Genomic DNA, 18,539 nt, shown 5'->3' on the forward strand with positions numbered 1-18,539 from the left:
AAAACCTATTTGTTTAGCAACTGTTTAAAGTCAAGATGGTGCTGAAAAAGTGATGTGTGGTCCAGTCCTCTCATTTACAATTATTGCAAGGTCCCTGCAGTCACATGATACTGATTTTGGGTGTAGGGTAACCATTGTGCTTTTATGATGGTTGTAGCATTCCACAGTCAATAGGGAAGCTGGCAGAAAGGATTGCAAATTGTGGACACTTGATGCCTTGATTAATGACTATGGTGACTCACTTAAAAACCATGGTAAAGAAAAAAGAGTTTGTAAAATTGGATGCAGACATGTGGCACTTCACTTAATGACCACACCTCTTAACAATGAATTGTCTAATCCTTATTGTGGTTGTAAGTAGAGAAGTACCTGTAGCTTTATATTGGTGGAAGAACAGTCATTCAAAGTGATATCCGATACCTACTTCTTATTTTTGCTGAACACCTCATCTTTGTATATGTGCCTATTCCCATGTTAAAGTTTTGTAGAAACTCAAAATCATATGTTTAAATAAAGAGGCAAGTCTGAAGTCTCTTCCTAGATTGAAGAATTGGTAAAAAAGTTTCTTTTTCTGTACTGTTATTTTATATAAATATATTGTGAGGCCTAGAATTCTTATCATTATTTCCCCAAAAGATGTGTGGAAAGTATAAAAAGTGCATAATATCTAAGATGTTTTAGTTTGGGGTAGAAAAAAAAAGACTGAATAAGAAATACAGGATATTATCCTATAAAAATTATGTTTGGTGCAGGGAAAATGAATAAGGAGGTCACCCTTTGTCATAATGTCAAATAAACTGAATGGTTAACAAATTCAAGACAGTTTTTTTAAAAGGTTTTTTTTCACACATTGTATAGTAAAAGTATTTTTTTCCTTCCAAATGGGGTACAGTAATGATATGTATTTTCAAAAGTTTTAAAAGGTGCTACACAAATTAAGGTTAGGCCTCCAAGCCATGGCCTTTTGCTGTTTCAAGCACCCAAAACATTTCTCTCATGAATGAAGGGAAATATATGTATCCCAATATAATATTGCAAGATCCAGTCTGGTCGATCACCTGGACCAGTGGTTTTGTCTTCTGAGCTTTCAGACTCATGCTAGAGCCCATCTTTAGAAAACTTCTAGAGAGTTCTCACAAGAAGTTCCCTGAAGATGGTCTCTAGCACCACTCCAAAAACCTGGAAGACAAAACCTCTTTGACCAACCCAGATTGGATCCTGCAGCATTTCTCTAACAATAATTGCTGGGCAGCACATTCAGGAAGGTGATACTTCTGTACTATAAGCATTGGATCTGATCCTTGATCTTGTCACATTTTTTAGAGCAGGGACCCCCAACACCTGGGCTGCAGACTTATACTGGTCCATGGCCTGTTAGGAACTGGACTGTGCAAGTGGCAGGCGGGCGAGCAAAGCTTCATCAGTTCTTGTGCAGGATGTAAAAATTGTCTTCCACAAAACTGATCTTTAGTGTCAAAAAAGTTAGGGATCATTACTTTAGCATGATAACATTTACGTGTTCTAAGAGAAGAGCCCCCACTGTAGTGTTGATTATTATGGTAATATATTAAAAAATTTCCCTTTTTTCCATAAAATAATCTATCTCATGAGAAGCAATGAATTGCCAGGATTCTACGGTCATAGAATATGGAATCCTAACATTCAGCCAGATGGTGCTAACTATAAGAACCGTGGTGGCACAGTGGTTAGAATGCAGTACTGCAGGCTACTTCTGCTGGATGCCAACTGTCAGTAGTTCAGTAGTTTGATACTGACTGGCTCAAGGTTGACTCAGGCTTCAGGTTCGGAAACGGAACTGGTTAAAGACTGCATGATAAAATGGGCACAAAATATTCAGGAACCAATTTCGTTGGACACCTGGGAGATAATTTGGGTCAGAAATGTTAAATTTACCCAGGCTCAAAATCTAAGAGAAAATTTTTATAAAATGTTTTATAGATGGCATCTGGATCCCAAGAAGTTGTCCAACATGTATCCTAATTTACAGTCTAAATGTTGGAGGTGTGGTAGTTTAGAAGCTACCTATTTTCACATGTGGTGGACTTGTAGAAATATAAAAGCTTTTTGGATTAAAATTTGGTGGAACATTCAAAAGATTTTTAAGAGAAAGATATTTCCCCGCAATTGTTTTTATTGGGCATTGTTGTAGATTGTGATGTTAAAGAAACTAACTTGATATTGAACATGATAAGGGCAACAAGGTTATTGGTGGGACAATATTGGAAGAAGGATAGTTTGCCCACTGTAGAAGAATGGGTGTTTAAAGTTTCGAATCTTGCAGAAATGTCTAAGATTTCTGCTTATCTGAAGGATCATTCACAGGAAAGATATATTTCAGTTTGGAGGAGATGGATAAATTATATTCAAAACAAATATGGGACTAAAAAGTACCACTTAGCTTATGAGTAGATTTTAGTGGGATATTGTTATTGGTACGTTGTTGGTAGTTATGTTAAAAGAGAGTTAAAGCGCATTATGAATTTGGTTAATTGTATATTATGCATAATTTTTATTTAGAATATGATTATTGTAACTATAATCCTGTATTGAGCTCTGGGAAGTGGGGGGGGGAAGTGGGTGGGTTTGGGGTGGGAGGGATTTGGGGATATATTGTAAAATTTTGTTTTTGTAAAACTCTTTAATAAAAAAAAAAGGTTGACTCAGGCTTCCATCTTTCTGAGGTTGGTAAAAAGAGGACCCAGACTGTTGAGGGCAATATGCTGACCCTGCAAACTGCTTATAGAGGGCTATAAAGCACTGTGAAGTCTAAGTGCTATTGCTATAAACCTGCAGTTCCCTTTAAAACTTGTCTTCCATTAGATCAGCCTGGGAAACCTTCATCCTTGGAGTTGAATGAGGCAAAAGTTTCCATCAAGTCCAACAGCAATATTTTCTAGATTCCTTCCTTCCTCTCTTGGCTAGGACTCATTTTCCCTAATCTATTTTGCCTCTCCTTTTTCACTGCAAAAATGAGAAAGAGATTTGGTTATGGGAGAAGGACTTTATTCACTGATGACTATCTGGAGTGTGTTGCAATTCAACTACTGACTATAGTTTTTCCTCGTTCTTTTATTATATAATTAATGCTATTTCTGGGAAGATGAGGGAAAGGAAAGGAAAGGAAAGGAAAGGAAAGGAAAGGAAAGGAAAGGAAAGGAAAGGAAAGGAAAGGAAAGGAAAGGAAAGGAAAGAAGGAAAGGAAAAGAAAGGAAAGGAAAGGAAAGACTGAATAGTATTAAATTTCAGCCTAATAAACCTCTGGCTGTTCTACTGGTAGATAAAAATTTTCATTTAAAAGTACTGTCACTAGCAGAAGAAAAATTATTTATTGTTCTCTATCTGTGCTCTGGCAGAAATAATGATTCTACAGAAGACTGTTAATTTCACTTTTGCATCAGATTCAAATGTTTTTTCTTGTCTTCATTCAATTGTTCATTGCAGCTGGAGGAAGTACATTGTGATGCAACTGTTTCTAAAAATTCTGTAAGATACAGATGAGAGCTTACAGAGAGGGTTAAGGGGCTGGTGGGAATTAGCCATTGCTTCAGGAATGCCTTTTCTGCAAGCAGCCAGGCAAGGGAAAACAGAAAGTGGCATCTGGAACACATTTAAAGTCAATCAACCTAAATACAGATGAGCAACTCTGTAGAGAGGGTGATTCAGAAGTGGATAGCCTTTAGCTCAAGTGGAAAATAACACGAAAATGAAGGGAAAAGCCAGACAAAATCTGTACACCTAGAACTACCTACATGCCTAGAAAAGAATACATATATCCAGTGGCTCAAAGTCACCCAAGGTTATCATGCCTAAAGTGGGATTAGAATTCACACTTTATGTTTCTAGTCTATTGCTTTAATCACTAGACCAAACTGGCTTGATGGTTTTTTAAAAAAATCAGATATGGAGATGGTAATGTGCATAATGTCATGGTTCCGACAGATGAAACTATTCAAAGAACTTTGAGGCATTGTTTACCTTAAAGAATCTTTATTCAAGTTGCATAGCATCAGCACGTACATAGTCGAAGCCAAAATCTGGATTCCCCTCCCCTTAGCACATAGTATCAAACATAATTCTCTCCTCTAATTAACAGTCATAAATCATATTCTCCAATTAGTTTGAAATGCAGGCTTTCCCTCCTTTATTCCAACCCGCCATTTCTTATCATCTCTTATTTCAAAAGTCCTGAATTCACACACTATTACACTATTATTATGTTTAACTAACTTCTATCACATTCCTCCTCCTCCCCCAGTATCATCTAATTCTAAGAGTAAAACATAAGAAAGAAAAAGGCTGCATTTCCATATGTTGTCAAAGCAAGAACATCCAATGTTAGCAGCGTTGACATCCACCACCACCCTTACAAAAGGGACAGATCCTGTAGCATAAACAAAAGCATATGTTAGGGACTGTCTCTTGGTTTGTTGGGTTGTTTCCTATAAAACTTTTTGATGAGTCTGTTGGCTTTCACATTGCTAGATTTCACCCAAGTGGCTTCAGACAGCAAGTATCCCTTCCATTGTAGCAGGTACTGCAATTTCCCCTTAAAAATTCTAGAGTCAAGAATACACTTTACTTCATAGTGAGTCTGACTTGCCACTACGAGGGGCCCAGGTGCCTTCTTAGGGGAAGTCTTAAAGTGAAGCCCCAAAAAGGTTTCAGCAAGCTGCAGTGGAAGACAGGATGAACTCTCCCTAAAAGCCTAGAGAGTTTTAATTTTACTGTCACTGGGTTGATGATCCTTACAATGGAAAAAGGCCCCAAGAATTTTGGTCCTAATTTCTTACTGGGTAATTTGAGGCATAAATATTTAGTCGACAGATAAACCTTTTCCCCAACTTGGAATGTTCTTTGGGGAGCCATCTTTTTATGTGCCTGCTTTTTATAGGTCTCGGAAGTCTTTTTTAAAGCAGTTTTCATGGCTCTCCAAACTTCTTCCCACCCTCTCACCCATTGATCAAGTGTCTGGGAAGCAGAGGGCACCTGAGGGTATTCAGGTATTGGGCTGAACTCTTTTCCTGTGGCTACTCTGAAAGGCGTATAGCTGGTGCTGCTGTGAACAAAATTATTGTAAGCCACCTCTGTGAAAGGGAGGAGGTCGGTCCAGTTTGTTTGTTAGTATGAAATGTAAAATCTGAGATATTGATCCACATCTTGTTAGAGGATTCCATGGCCCCATTGGTAGATGGGTGAAAAGCAGATGATAGGCCTTAAGATGATCCAATTAATTTAAGAAAGCTCCTCCAAAGCTTTGCTGTGAACTGCACTCCCCTGTCCGAAATTATTCAGGCTGCCTGTAGATATGTTTCATGAACATTTTAGTCAGTTGTTGGGCAGATGGGAGTCCTTTGCAGGTGGTGAAATGGGCCTGCTTTGAAAACAGGTCTATCACAGTCCAGATGACAGTATTTCCTCTACTTTCAGGTAGGTCTACTATAAAGTCCATAGCTATTTCTTCCCATGGTTGAGAAGGGTCTGCCACTGGCTGCAGTAACCCAGGGTGTTTTCCTGGAATTCCTTTCATGGTGGCACACACAGTACAACTCCTGAAATAGTTTTCCACATCCCATTTTAACCCCGGCCAGCAAAACTGCAGGCAGATGAGATGTAGAGTTTTTAAATATCCAAAGTGTCCAGCCTGTTTTGTGTAATAGCTGTATTTGAGAACGTTAAGATGGAGGGCTTCAGGCAAATGTAGTTTCTCCCCCACCCCTTGTAAGCCAAACCATCCCAGCATGTTAGGAATGTTTGGTTGTCTTTGAACCATTGATCGGTGAGGAGCTCTTGTTTTATTTTCTTTGCCACAGCGTCATCAGGATTAGGGGTCCTGCAAAGCGTGAGTTGAGCAGCAGTTTGTGTATTGGAGATAATTGCCTTGTTAACCTCTTCGTGTTTGCTTTTGCACTGGGGCATTCTTGATAATGCATCAGCTAGGAAGTTTTTTTTCCTCCTGATATGTACTTTCTAGAGTGAAGTTGAAATGGTTAAAGTACTGTGCCCACCGTACTTGCTTTGGGGACAATTTGTGGGGAGTTTTCAGTGCTTTTAGATTTTTGTGATCTGTCCATACTTCAAAAGGCACCTTGCTCCCTTCTAGATAGTGTTGCCAGTTTAATAGATGAAGTGAGGAAAGCTAAGGCTCAAAATGAACTAAGGCTTGCGACCAAAGTCAAAAATAACAAAAAAAGCTTCTTTCAACATATAAAAAACAACAAAACAGTTAAGGAAATGACTGGTCCATTAGTGGAGGATAAATATATAACAGAGGAAAATGGCAAGAAGGTGACAAGCAACAGGGAGAAAGCGTAACTATTTAACTCATGTTTTTGCTTCTGTCTTTACACAAAGGGGAAAAACAGTCCAACCTATCAAAAACAGTGCCATAAAAAACAGAATAGAAACACAAGTTAAGATAGGCAAGAAAATGGTAAGTGAGCACCTGTCCAGCCTAGACGAGTTCAAATCACCAGGACCAGATGGATTACAACTCAAAGTTCTCAAGGAACTGGCAGATGTGATCTCAGAACCACTGAACTATATTTTTCAAAGATCCTGGAGCACTGGGGAACTACCAGAGGACTGGAAAAGGGCTGATGTAGTTCCCATCTTCAAAAAAGGAAAAACAAATGGATCCAGGTAATTACAGACCTATCAGCCTGACCTCAATACCTGGGAAGATTCTAGAAAAAATAATCAAACAACATATCAGCGAACACATGGAGGCAAACAAAGTCATCACTAAACGTCAACATGGGTTTGTCAAAAACACATCATGCCAGACAAATCTTATTGCATTCTTTGACCAAGTGACAAAATTAGTGGACCAGAGGAATGCTATAGATAAAATTTACTTGGACTTCAGTAAGGCATTTGATAAAATATATCACAACCAGCTACTTGATAAGATAGAAAAATGTGGGTTAGATAGCATCACCACCAGATGGATTCATAGCTGGCTGACAGACTGTACTCAGCATGTGGTCCTCAATGGAACTGCATCTACATGGAGGAAAGTGTGTAGTGGGGTGCCCCAGGGCTCTGTTCTGGGCCCAGTGCTCTTCAACATCTTCATCAACAATTTGGGTGAGGGGATAGATGGGAACTCATCAAATTTGCAGACGACACCAAGCTGGCAGGAATAGCCAATATTCCAGAAGATAAGCTTAAAATACAGGAGGATCTGGACAGACTCGAACACTGGGCGCTATCTAACAAAATGAAATTCAATGGTGAAAAAAGTAAGGTTCTACATTTAGGCAGTAAAAATCAAATGCACAGGTAAAGGATTGATGGTACCTTGCTCAATAATAGTAACTGTGAGAGAGAACTTGGAGTCCTAGTAGACAATCACTTCAATATGAGCCAGCAGTGTGCTGCATCTGCCCAAAAAGCCAACACAGTGCTAGGTTGCATTAACAGATGGATAGAATCAAGATCACGTGAAGTACTAATACCACTTTACAATGCCTTAGTAAGGCCACACCTAGAATACTGCATCCAGTTTTGGTCACCATGATGTAGAAAAAGATGTTGAGATACTAGAAAGGGTACAGAGAAGAGCAACAAAGATGATTGGGGGACTGGAGACTAAAACATATAGGGAACGGTTGCTGGAATTGGGTATGTGTAGTTTAATGAAGACAAGGGTGAGGGGTGACATGATAGCAGTGTTCCAATATCTCAGGGGCTGCCACAAAGAAGAGTAGCCTCCAAAGCACCTGAAAGCAGGACAAAAAGCAATGGATGGAAACTAGTCAAGGAGAGAAGCAACCTAGAACTAAGGAGAAAATTCCTGACAGTTAGAACAATTAACCAGTGGAACAACCTGCCTCCAGAAGTGGTGAATGCTCCAACATTGGAAGTTTTTAAGGAGAGACTGGACAGCCATTTGCCTGAAATGGTATAGGGTTTCCTGCCTGAGCAGGGGGTTGGACTAGATGACCTCCAAGGTCCCTTCCAACTACTTCTTCTTCTTCTTCTTCTTCTTCTTCTTCTTCTTCTTCTTCTTCTTCTTCTTCTTCTTCTTCTTCTTATTATTATTATTATTATTATTATTATTATTATTATTATTATTATTATTATTATTACCTCAGAAGAAATAGAGTAGCCTTCATAGTCAATAAAAGAGTAGGAAAAGCAATACTGGGATACAATCCCACAAATGACAGAATGATCTCAGTGTGAGTCCAAGGCAAACCATTCAATATCACAGTTGTCCAAGTCTATGCCCCAACCACTGGTGCTGAAGAGGATGAAATTGACTGGTTCTATGAAACCCTACAGCACCTTATAGAACTAACACCAAAAAATGATGTCCTTTATTATCATGGGGAATTAGAATGCTAAAGTAGGAAGCCAAAAGATAACCAGAGTAACAGGCAACTTTGGCCTTGGAGTACCAAATGAAGCAGGGCACAGGCTGATAGAATTTTGTCAAGAGAATATGATGGTCATAGCAAGCACTCTTTTCCAGCAACCCAAGAGATGGCTCTACACATGGACATCACCAGATGGCCAACACAGATTGACTATGTGCTCTGCAGCCAAAGATGGAAAAGCTCTATACAGTCAGTAAAAATGACAACAGGAGCTGACTGTGGCTCAGATCATGAGCTTCTCATTGCAAAATTTAGGCTTAAATTGAAGAAAGGAGGGGAAAGCACTAGGCCACTCAGATATGAACTAAATCATATTCTTGATGAATACACAGTAGAGGTGACAAATAGATTTAAGGAATTAGATCTGATAGACAGAGTGCCTGAAGAACTATGGACAGAGGTTCGCAACATTGTACAACAGGTAGCAACCAAAATCATCCCAAAGAAAAAGAAATGCATGAAAGCAAAATGGCTGTCTGAGGAAGCTTTGCAATTAGCTGAGGAAAGGAGGGAAGCGAAAGGCAAGGGAGAAAAAGAAAGATATGCCCAATTAAATGCAGAATTCCAGAGAATTGCTAGAAGAGATAAGAATGCCTTCTTAAATGAACAGTGCAAAGAAATAGAAGAAAACAATAGAATAGGGAGGACCACAGATCTTTAAAAAAATGGAGATATGAAGGGAACGTTTCATGCAAAGATAGGCATGATAAAGGACCAAAATGGCAGGGACCTAACAGAGGCAGAAAAGATTAAGAAGAGGTGGCAAAACTACACAGAAGAACTATACAAGAATGAGCTTAACGTCCCAGATAACCATGATTGGGTGGTCACTGACCCTGAGGCAGACATTCTAGAATGGGAAGTGAAATGGGCCTTTGGAAATCTGAGCAACAACAAAGCTAGTGGAGGTGACAGTATTCCAGCTGAGCTATTCAAAATCTTAAAAGATGATGCAGTAAAAGTGCTACACTCAATTTGCCAGCAAATTTGGAAAACTCAACAGTGGCCACTGGATTGGAAAAGATCAGTTTACATTCCAATTCCAAAGAAAGGCAGTGCCAAAGAATGTTCAAACTATCGCACCATTGCACTCATTTCACATGCTAGTAAAGTTATGGTTAAAATCCCACAAGCGAGACTCCAGCAGTATGTGGATCCAGAACTACCAGAAGTACAGGCAGGATTTGAAGAGGCAGAGGAACTAGAAATCAATTTGCCAACATATGCTGGATCATGGAGAAAGCTAGGGAGTTCCAGAAAAACAACTACTTCTGCTTCATTGACTATGCTAAAGCCTTTGATTGTTCTTAAAGAGATTGGAGTACCAGACCATCTTATTTGTCTCTTGAGAAACCTATATGTGGGCCAAGAAGCAACAGTGAGAACTGGACACAGAACCACTGATTGGTTCAAAATTGGGAAATGAGTCTGGCAATGCTGTATACTGTCCCCTTCCTATTTAATTTATATGCAGAGCACATCATGAGAAAGGCAGGGCTAGATGAATCAAAAGTTGGAAATAAGATTGCTGGGAGAAATATCAACAACCTAAGATATGCAGATGAGAGAGTGCAAAAGTGGGCTTGAAACTCAACATTAAGAAAACCAAGATCATGGCATCTGGCTCTCTCAATTCCTGGCAAATAGATGGGGAAGAAATGGAGGTAGTGAAAGATTTTATTTTCCTGGGCTCTAAGATCACTGCAGCTGGGGACTTCAGCCAAGAAATTAAAAGATGCTTGCTCCTTTGGAGGGAAGCTATGGCAAATCTAGGCAGCATACTAAAAAGCAGAGACATCACCCTGCCAACAAAAGTGTGTATAGTCAAGGCCATGGTTTTTCCAGTTGCAATGTATGGCTGTGAAAGTTGGACCATAAGAGAGGCTGAGCGCCAAAGAATTGAGGCCTTTGAACTATGGTGTTGGAGAAGATTCCTGCGAGTCTCTTAGACTGCATGGCATTCAAACTGGTCAGTCCTAGAGGAGATCAACCCTGACTGCTCTTTAGAAGGCCAGATCCTGAAGTTGAAACTCAAATATTTTTGCCACCTAATGAGAAGGAAAGATTCACTGGAGAAGAGCCTAATGCTGGGAAAGATTGAGGGGAATAGAAGAAGGGGACACTAGAGAATGAGGTGGCTGGATGGAGTCACTGAAGCAGTAGGCGTGAGCTTAAATGGACTCCAGAAGATGGTCGAGGACAGGAAGGCCTGGAGGAACATTGTCCATGGGGTTGCAATGGGTCGGACATGACTTCCTAACTAACAAGAACAACAATTACAGTACTTTGGCCTTGTTGCTTGAAAATTCTGAATATTAATACAGTATATTAATATTAATATATAAAACATTTATTCTATTTTCATGAATCAACATGTTATAACCTGTTACAACCTGCAACTTATATGTACTTTCCTGAATTCCTCAAACTTTACAAAAAACTGTCCCAAATATTTCAGAAATATTCCAGGCTTCAAAATTTTGAGCTTGAAATGCCTGTTTATAGTTCCAAAAACCTACTTCAAGTATCATTTTGAGTTCAGAACATTTTGGTAAGTGCAATCTGTTTTGAACTTGAAGAGCGATATCAAACTTGGAATGGAACATTTCAAGGTTGAAGTATTTAACATTTAAAACCTTTTACATACCTCTCTAATACATACACATCTAGCATTCTTCCCTTGTCAGAGAGATGTCTGAACTGAACAGAAGCTATCTTAAAGTCTAAATAAAACATGGAAGTGATTTTTTTTTTAGTTTTCACAGCATTGCATAGGGAAAAGGTGGGTTTTCTTACATATCTACTCATCTTTCTCACCAATGTTCCCTGTCTGGCAATTCAGTTTAAAGCAACATACAAAAAATTGTACATTGTCTCAGAGACAAGCATTTTTCAGGAAAAACAACAACAAAATACTTTGAACCAGACAGAAAGCTCACATAGAGTAATTTTTTAAGTTTTCCTATCTTATTTAATGTAGATATACATTAATGTAGATATACTCAAATACAGAGCACTAACTTTGCAGTTTGGTGTGTTTCTTGACAGCAGTTATTAGGTTTGGAGATGTAGCTAGCGGTCCATCTTCAAAACTGTGGCCAATGTGCCGTCTGATCTTTCCTTACCCAGTCCATGCCTTGTTTACGGTCTGACTTGTATATTGCACTTTATATGGAACTATGCTTGAAAAGTGACCATGAACTGCCATATTTTTTCAAAATACAAAGCTGCTGAGAGGTGCCAAATATAGGGATCAAAAATGTATACTGAAAGATTAACCTTTGCTTCCAATTAACTTTTGAATACCACTTAAGTTGTTAATACTGAGCTAGGATCTGATTATTTGAAGGAATGTCTCCCATTATGAGACTGCACAATTATAGCTCTCTCTAAGTGGAGTAAGCATATTGCCCCCAACAATCTGCGTCCTCATTCTACTGACCTCGGAAGGACGGAAGGCTGAGTCAACCTTGAGCCAGTCAGGATCAAACTATGCTGATCTTCATTACTGTTTCATCTCCCCTTCACCTTCTCTTCCACTTATTTGTTAATTTAAATTCTACCACTTGTGTTTGGTCCCATTTTTGGCCATATTTTATTTATTATTTAGGTTACAAAGTTGTTTACTTGCTGCAAATGGGAGCAGAGCATCATTGATCAGATTTGGCTCAAATTAATGACAATAGAACTACTCAGTATACTAGTCATTTATAGTATTTATACTGAAGTGGCTCGACCCAAGGACCACTCGGAGACAGCTGGCTGCAGTTAACTGTTTATTTGAGGTACCGGACAATCATCTGCTCCGCTTCTGCTCTTTTATAGCCAGCCGCCGGCTGGCTAGACCAATCAGCCGTTCGTCCTCCTCCCGCCTGAACTGCTGAGCCAATCAGCTGCCTCGGCTTTTTTGACAGTTCGGAATCCTCGTGGCGGCTGCGCATGCGTGGTGTGTGGCCTGCCTGACAGCTGAGAGCTGTCAGCTGCCGCGCCTGCGTATTCGCCGGCGGCAGCTTTTAACAGCTGTCAAAAGCTGCCGTGTGTCCTCCTGTCACGGTTATTTACCTCACACAATGTTTAACATGAACTTATAACATTAACCTTTTGACATTAATACATCACATATACATTTTAAATCTTTATGAAGAATGTTATTAGTATCAATAGTCTTCCTGCTTACAGTTCTGCAAGCTATAAATGTTGTACAAAATTGTGATATTTGAAGCAAGAACAATCAATCAAATATTTTATCAGCTGTTGGTGCTGTTTTCAGTTTTGGTTTCATCCTTATCTTGTAACTGCATGCCATCATACTAATTCTCTTGGCAATTTCCATCAATCAGTTTTAGTTTCAATCAAATTAGTTTTCATTTCGGAGGTTATATAACATCGTATGTAGCTCAAACACAAATCACATTTCATATTTTTTGTGCTTAAGCTGAGAAAATTATTTGTATGAGTGAAATATCAGAATATACATCACAATATTTTCTGACTAACCAAATCAAAAGGATTTTTTTACTCTTGTTTTCCTCTTTTTCTAATACTTCATGAAATATCTTCTGTCTTCTATCGCTGAACAGATGACAGCAAATAACAAAATATGATTTATTTAGTAATACCTAGCTCTTTCCACAATCAATATGATCAAATCTAGGTCCTGACTGCCATTATCTTAGAGCGATTTTCTTTAGCTATTATTAAGTCACAAAACAAAAAGGGAATGATGTAAAGAGCTTTCAGTTAAATTAGAAAAGGTTGAGTAAACTGTGTCATACATTCACTTATCTCTAACATGTTGGACTCTGTAAATTGAAAGCAAGAATTGCATAATTTATGATCCCATACATTGTGATGAATCACAAATTCATCACTCCACTTCTAGATAACCAATAGGAAAGGAAGCTGGAGGAGCACTATAGGATGAAGGAAGGGAAAAAAGCAATAGACACAGGTGTGCTCTGGTCATGGCTGTCATCTTGATTGTTTTGATTCCCACATTCCTCTGAAGATGCTGGGAGTTATAGTTTAATAAGTAGTAGATACCTCAGCTCTGTCTAAAAACATCCTGTGCTCAATAAATACAAAAGAAAAAAATAACTATTGGCAAAACCTTTGTAGTTTAGAACACAATTACTTTCAACCACTACATAAAGACATTTTTCCATTCCCTATGCCTATCCCACACCAAGTTTTTAAAGTCTTATTTTCATTCCTATTAATCCTGTTATTATTTTAATCTTTTTTCCTCTTTTTTCTTTCACTGTTCTGGCCATTAACATCCTTTTTGCATACATAATATTTATTAAGAATTTTAATTATTATAGTAAAATCTAATACAAACTAGATTTAAAGAAAAAAGAATAGAAAGAAGGAAAAAGTACAAGAAAAAGATAAAGAGAGAAGAAAGAGAAAAGGAATATATAAGGAAATAACTTCCAATCTTCATCACAAGTACAAACAAATTTAGTGAGTCTTCATCCCATCTAAAGTTACAAACATTTAGCTTTTCATCCCATGCCACATTTCTTATCTATAAACAAATCCATAAAATATCTTTTCCATCCTGACATCAGTAGCAAGTTTGTAAAAGGTTGACAGGAGCAACAACATATCTTATTTTAACCTTCATTAAATAAATCAATTTTTCCTTCCTTCCTTCCTTCCTTCCTTCCTTCCTTCCTTCCTTCCTTCCTTCCTTCCTTCCTTCCTTCCTTCCTTCTTCCTAAACAAATATTGTTTAGGATTTTTATTTCTCTTCATTTCTTATTTATTCATCACACAGAATAAATCCAGGCTAAAGAAATTATCCAGGTCATTCTCTTGATTTGTCATTTATATTTCCCTTTTAAATTTTAAAATCTCAGCCAGGTTTTTCTTTTGCAGATCTATTGACTGAAATATCCTTTTCTAAGCCATTCTCTTAACCTGTCAGTTGTAAATCCACTTTTGACACCATTTCTATCTTGTCAGATAAAATTTGTTCTACATCAATCATTTTTTTCAATAATATCTTTTAGATGGAGTATATCCATAAAAGCAGACATTATTACTGATATTGTTGATATAGTAGCTACTATTTTCTGATTCCATTCATCAAAAGCTTCTTTCAGTATTTTCATTGCTATGGATTTTGCAACATTTTTCGTGTATGTAAATCTTTCCTCTATCCAAAACTTTAGTGTATAATTTTTGAAATCATGAAATTGTTTGTTTTATCTTGTAAAAACCAAAACAAAATATATTTCCCATAAGAAGCTATTTGTTCTTTATAATTAATTCCAAAAATGTATTGTGAAAGTATCCATTTTTATCTGTTAATCACTTTCTAAGATTAAAATATTATTTAGGGGTGTTTTTTTTGCTATTTTATTTAGATTCTTTAAATTCTGGAGCTTATGATTAAAATTTTCTTTCATTCAAAAGTGAAGGTAGAGTCACCTGGCATTTTCAAATTTGTAGGCCCAAAGGTCTCTAATAGCTTTAAGTAATTAATGAGCATTTTCAGAAAGTGGTTCAAAAGCAATGTTTGTGTACTTAGTTTCCTTTAAAAGTCTCTGCCATGGTTAGGAGCAAGATAGGAAATCTTGCTCAAATCCATCGAAAACATGTAGTCTCCTAAAGTGAAGCAACTTCTGGAGCATAGAGGGTGATCTCCCATCCTCTACTTATCCAAAATGTTTCCAAGGAACTGGTTTGCTCACCAGTTCCTTTATCTTTGCTGCAATCACTGATTCTGCTTCTACCATGCCTGTCCTGTAAGGCCCTCTACCATTAATCTCCTGATATATTTCTTAGTAAAATTTGGGCATTGCTTCTTGCAGAAGTTTCTGGGCTTGCTCAAAACTTTTCTTGTCTCTTTTGAATAAAAAGACCCTTCTTCTCAGCTCAGACAAGTCCTTATTTTTTTATTCTCATAATAGCCCAAAATAAGAAGGGGACATTTTCAAACACACTTGGATTTGAATACTCATTGAATTTTGCCACTAAGGTTATGAACCTTTCCACAAGTTTTACCCAAGGACGAGCCTCCAATTTTGCATGAAATTTTTCTGTGGATGAGACCTCATTCTCCAGGCAGCCTGACCTATTCTCTCTTTAAGCCCTTGGCATAAGCATAGAAGCAAGTTTTGACCTCAGAAGATTCTGCATTGTCTCTAATCAATGCAAATGTTCTATTAGGTGCACTGCCTTAGTGACTTTAGTGAGGTAAGATGATATTATAGGCATTGGGAAGCCATAAATAAATCATAGAGCATCACATATACCGGTAAATTATTATTTCAATTTAAAAGAAAGGTTAACTTTTAAGTGCATCATTTATTTAACAGTTCACTGCTGGAGAGACTTTTGCTCTCTGGAGAAGCACTTTCAACCACAAGTCCTTTTGCTTTCTCACTTTCTTTAATTGTTAGTTGCAGTGTGAAGACAGCAACTGATAATGTACTTCGCTCTAGATTTTACTGCATCAGAGGAGAATGTGATATCCCTCTAAATTGCATTGGACAAGAAAAAAATTGAGACCTTTTTTCTCTTTAAAAAATTAAAATATCCGTTACATTATAGAAATGAAAAGAAGCAACTTCTATCTGACAGAGATCCAGCATACTCATCCTTTCTATACTCTTGGAAACATGTGTCCCTTCATTATGTAGAAGGATGCTGTTCTCAAGTATGAAAATGGTAACAATGGTAGCTATGGTCATTTTTTAATATTATTTTTAGCTTACAACAGGTATGTCAAACTCGTGACATCACATGATGTCGCGCGACATATCGGGAGTTTTTCCCCATTGCCAGCAATGGGGTGGGCGTGGTTTTGGCATGATGCATCCGGCCTGTGGGCTGGCAGTTTGACATGCCTGGCTTACAATTATCACTTGAAATAGAAGATACTCTTCCAACATTGCTAATCTTTTTAAGATTGCTAATTCCAGGAGAATAATTAAATTTATTCCTACTCATATTTTTCTAAGTATCAATATATTCAATGAAACCCACTTATAAATAAACATTTATTGGAGTTGGGAAATGTCACTGTCCCTATATATTACCTCAATGAAACAAAGCCAAACAAAGTCTGGAATGTCTTGCTCTTTTCTTCTTGGTGTCAGGTTTTCTTTTACACAGGTAATCAGGATCAGAACTTTCCTATCTTCAAAAAACAACCAGTGAGATAAAGCCCAGGCTTAGAAATCAAGAACAAAATGGTACTATGGAAGATAGTGTTAACTGTTCACATGTCATTTTGGGGTTAAACAGAAAAAGGTCTCTGCCATTTTTCTTAGGTTTTATTATTAAAAGAGATGGCAATTTTTTTTCTCTTTATTTTTCTCTAGGGCCTGTTTCTTTATTTGTATATTTTGTTTGCCTTGCTATTTTGGTAAATATCATAAGAAACAACAATAGAATTCTGGTATGTTGAACTCTGCAATTCATTAGAGAGAGAGCACTTTGCAATAATGGTAGCCATTCTGAAATGAAGCAATTAAAGAAACAGTTTTATAAATGGGGCAAAATACATTCCACAAAACTGTGATCTTTTCAGGAGAGTCCCTCACATTAGTATATTAATTAATGCTCACTTTTACTTGATTAAGCATAACATGAATACCAACTGACTTTGACCTCACTTCAATTATATTTAGAATAAGTTCATTGAATTAGATCTACTCCAAGAATGACCAGCTCTGGATCCCATCCATTATAGGAAACTTTGCTTATGATGAATATTGAAAGTTAATAAAACTTTTGTATTATTCCCTTAAAAGAATCAAAAGCATTTTTCTGCTTGTTCCTAATCAAGTAATTGCAAAAGATCTGTTGTAAATTATAACGATTCTTCTTCTTCTTCTTCTTCTTCTTCTTCTTCTTCTTCTTCTTCTTCTTCTTCTTCTTCTTCTTCTTCTTCTTCTTCTTCTTCTTCTTCTTCTTCTTCTTCTTCTTCTTCTTCTTCTTCTTCTTCTTCTTCTTCTTCTTCTCACATTGGGCAGCCATTGATTTCCAGTGGTTTCAATCAATCACAACGTCTTTGGCTTTGTCCCAAGAGACATTAATAATCTTAAAATCTTCCTTAAGTGTTTCAAATTATAGTGAGTGAAGTTAATACCATGTCAAAAATGACAGAACTGCTTAAGCCTGCCTTAAATTAGTAGTTACATTGAAATACTTGGAAATTGTCTTACGTGTAGCAATATTGCTATTATATTCTATGTAGTTCACAGACTTCTGGAAAACATAGGGTTGAAACCTAATGATGGGGTAAAAAATCTGGAAGGAAAAGTAATAACCATTATCAGAAAATTAGAGCACCACAGAGAGTGGAATGGGTCTTGGAGAGTCAAATATCTTTTTAAGTTCTAAGAAGGGTGTGCAAAAGGGTGTTCACTAATTGCCATAAACCTAATCCAATTGACTTGCTCTGTTAACCTATTCTTCCCTTAAACTAGCCTAGGTTTACAAATAAGTAGAAGGATGATCCATCAACCTGCCCCAGTCCTGGAAGGATAGTTACGACATCAATATCTTCCTCAACTTCATCTTGAATGTCATGATTTTTATGATTCTTCTGGGAAAAGGCCTTGCTAGGATACTCTTGGTATACATTATGTTTAGATAAAAGAGTACTAAAGTCTAAGTTAAGAGAAATCTCTAGAGTAGAGATTGTGTATTAGATTTATGAAGACTATTTTATTTTGATATGCAATTCCTCAGACAATTTGCATGAAGAAACTGCCAAATTAGGGGAAATACCGTCAGAATCCATTTATATTCCATTCCTAACTCCCTGTCTATGCAAACCTAAATCTCACCCCATTACTGGATTCTGCCATTCCCAAGGAGGGGCAGAGAAGATGTTAATTGGCCATCTCTATCCCTTAGATGCAAGGTTTTTTATTCAGCCTGCCTGGAGGCCATCACAAAATCAGGGAAGAAAACCTTTGAACTAAGAAGAACAAAGAAAGAGGGGGGGGGATTCTGGGTTGTATCTCCGACTGGAATGTGAAGGGGAGGAAGTAACAATGTTGTAAATGTACTGATGTTTCTTTTTTGCCACGAGGGGTTTTGACACATGGAACTTGACTGATCCGAGACTGACCAAATGGTCTGAGGGGAGGGGTTTTTACTTGGGGACACTTT

Source organism: Vipera berus, assembly GCF_964194415.1.
Source record: "Vipera berus genome assembly, chromosome: 3".
Taxonomy (NCBI): Eukaryota; Metazoa; Chordata; class Lepidosauria; order Squamata; family Viperidae; genus Vipera; species Vipera berus.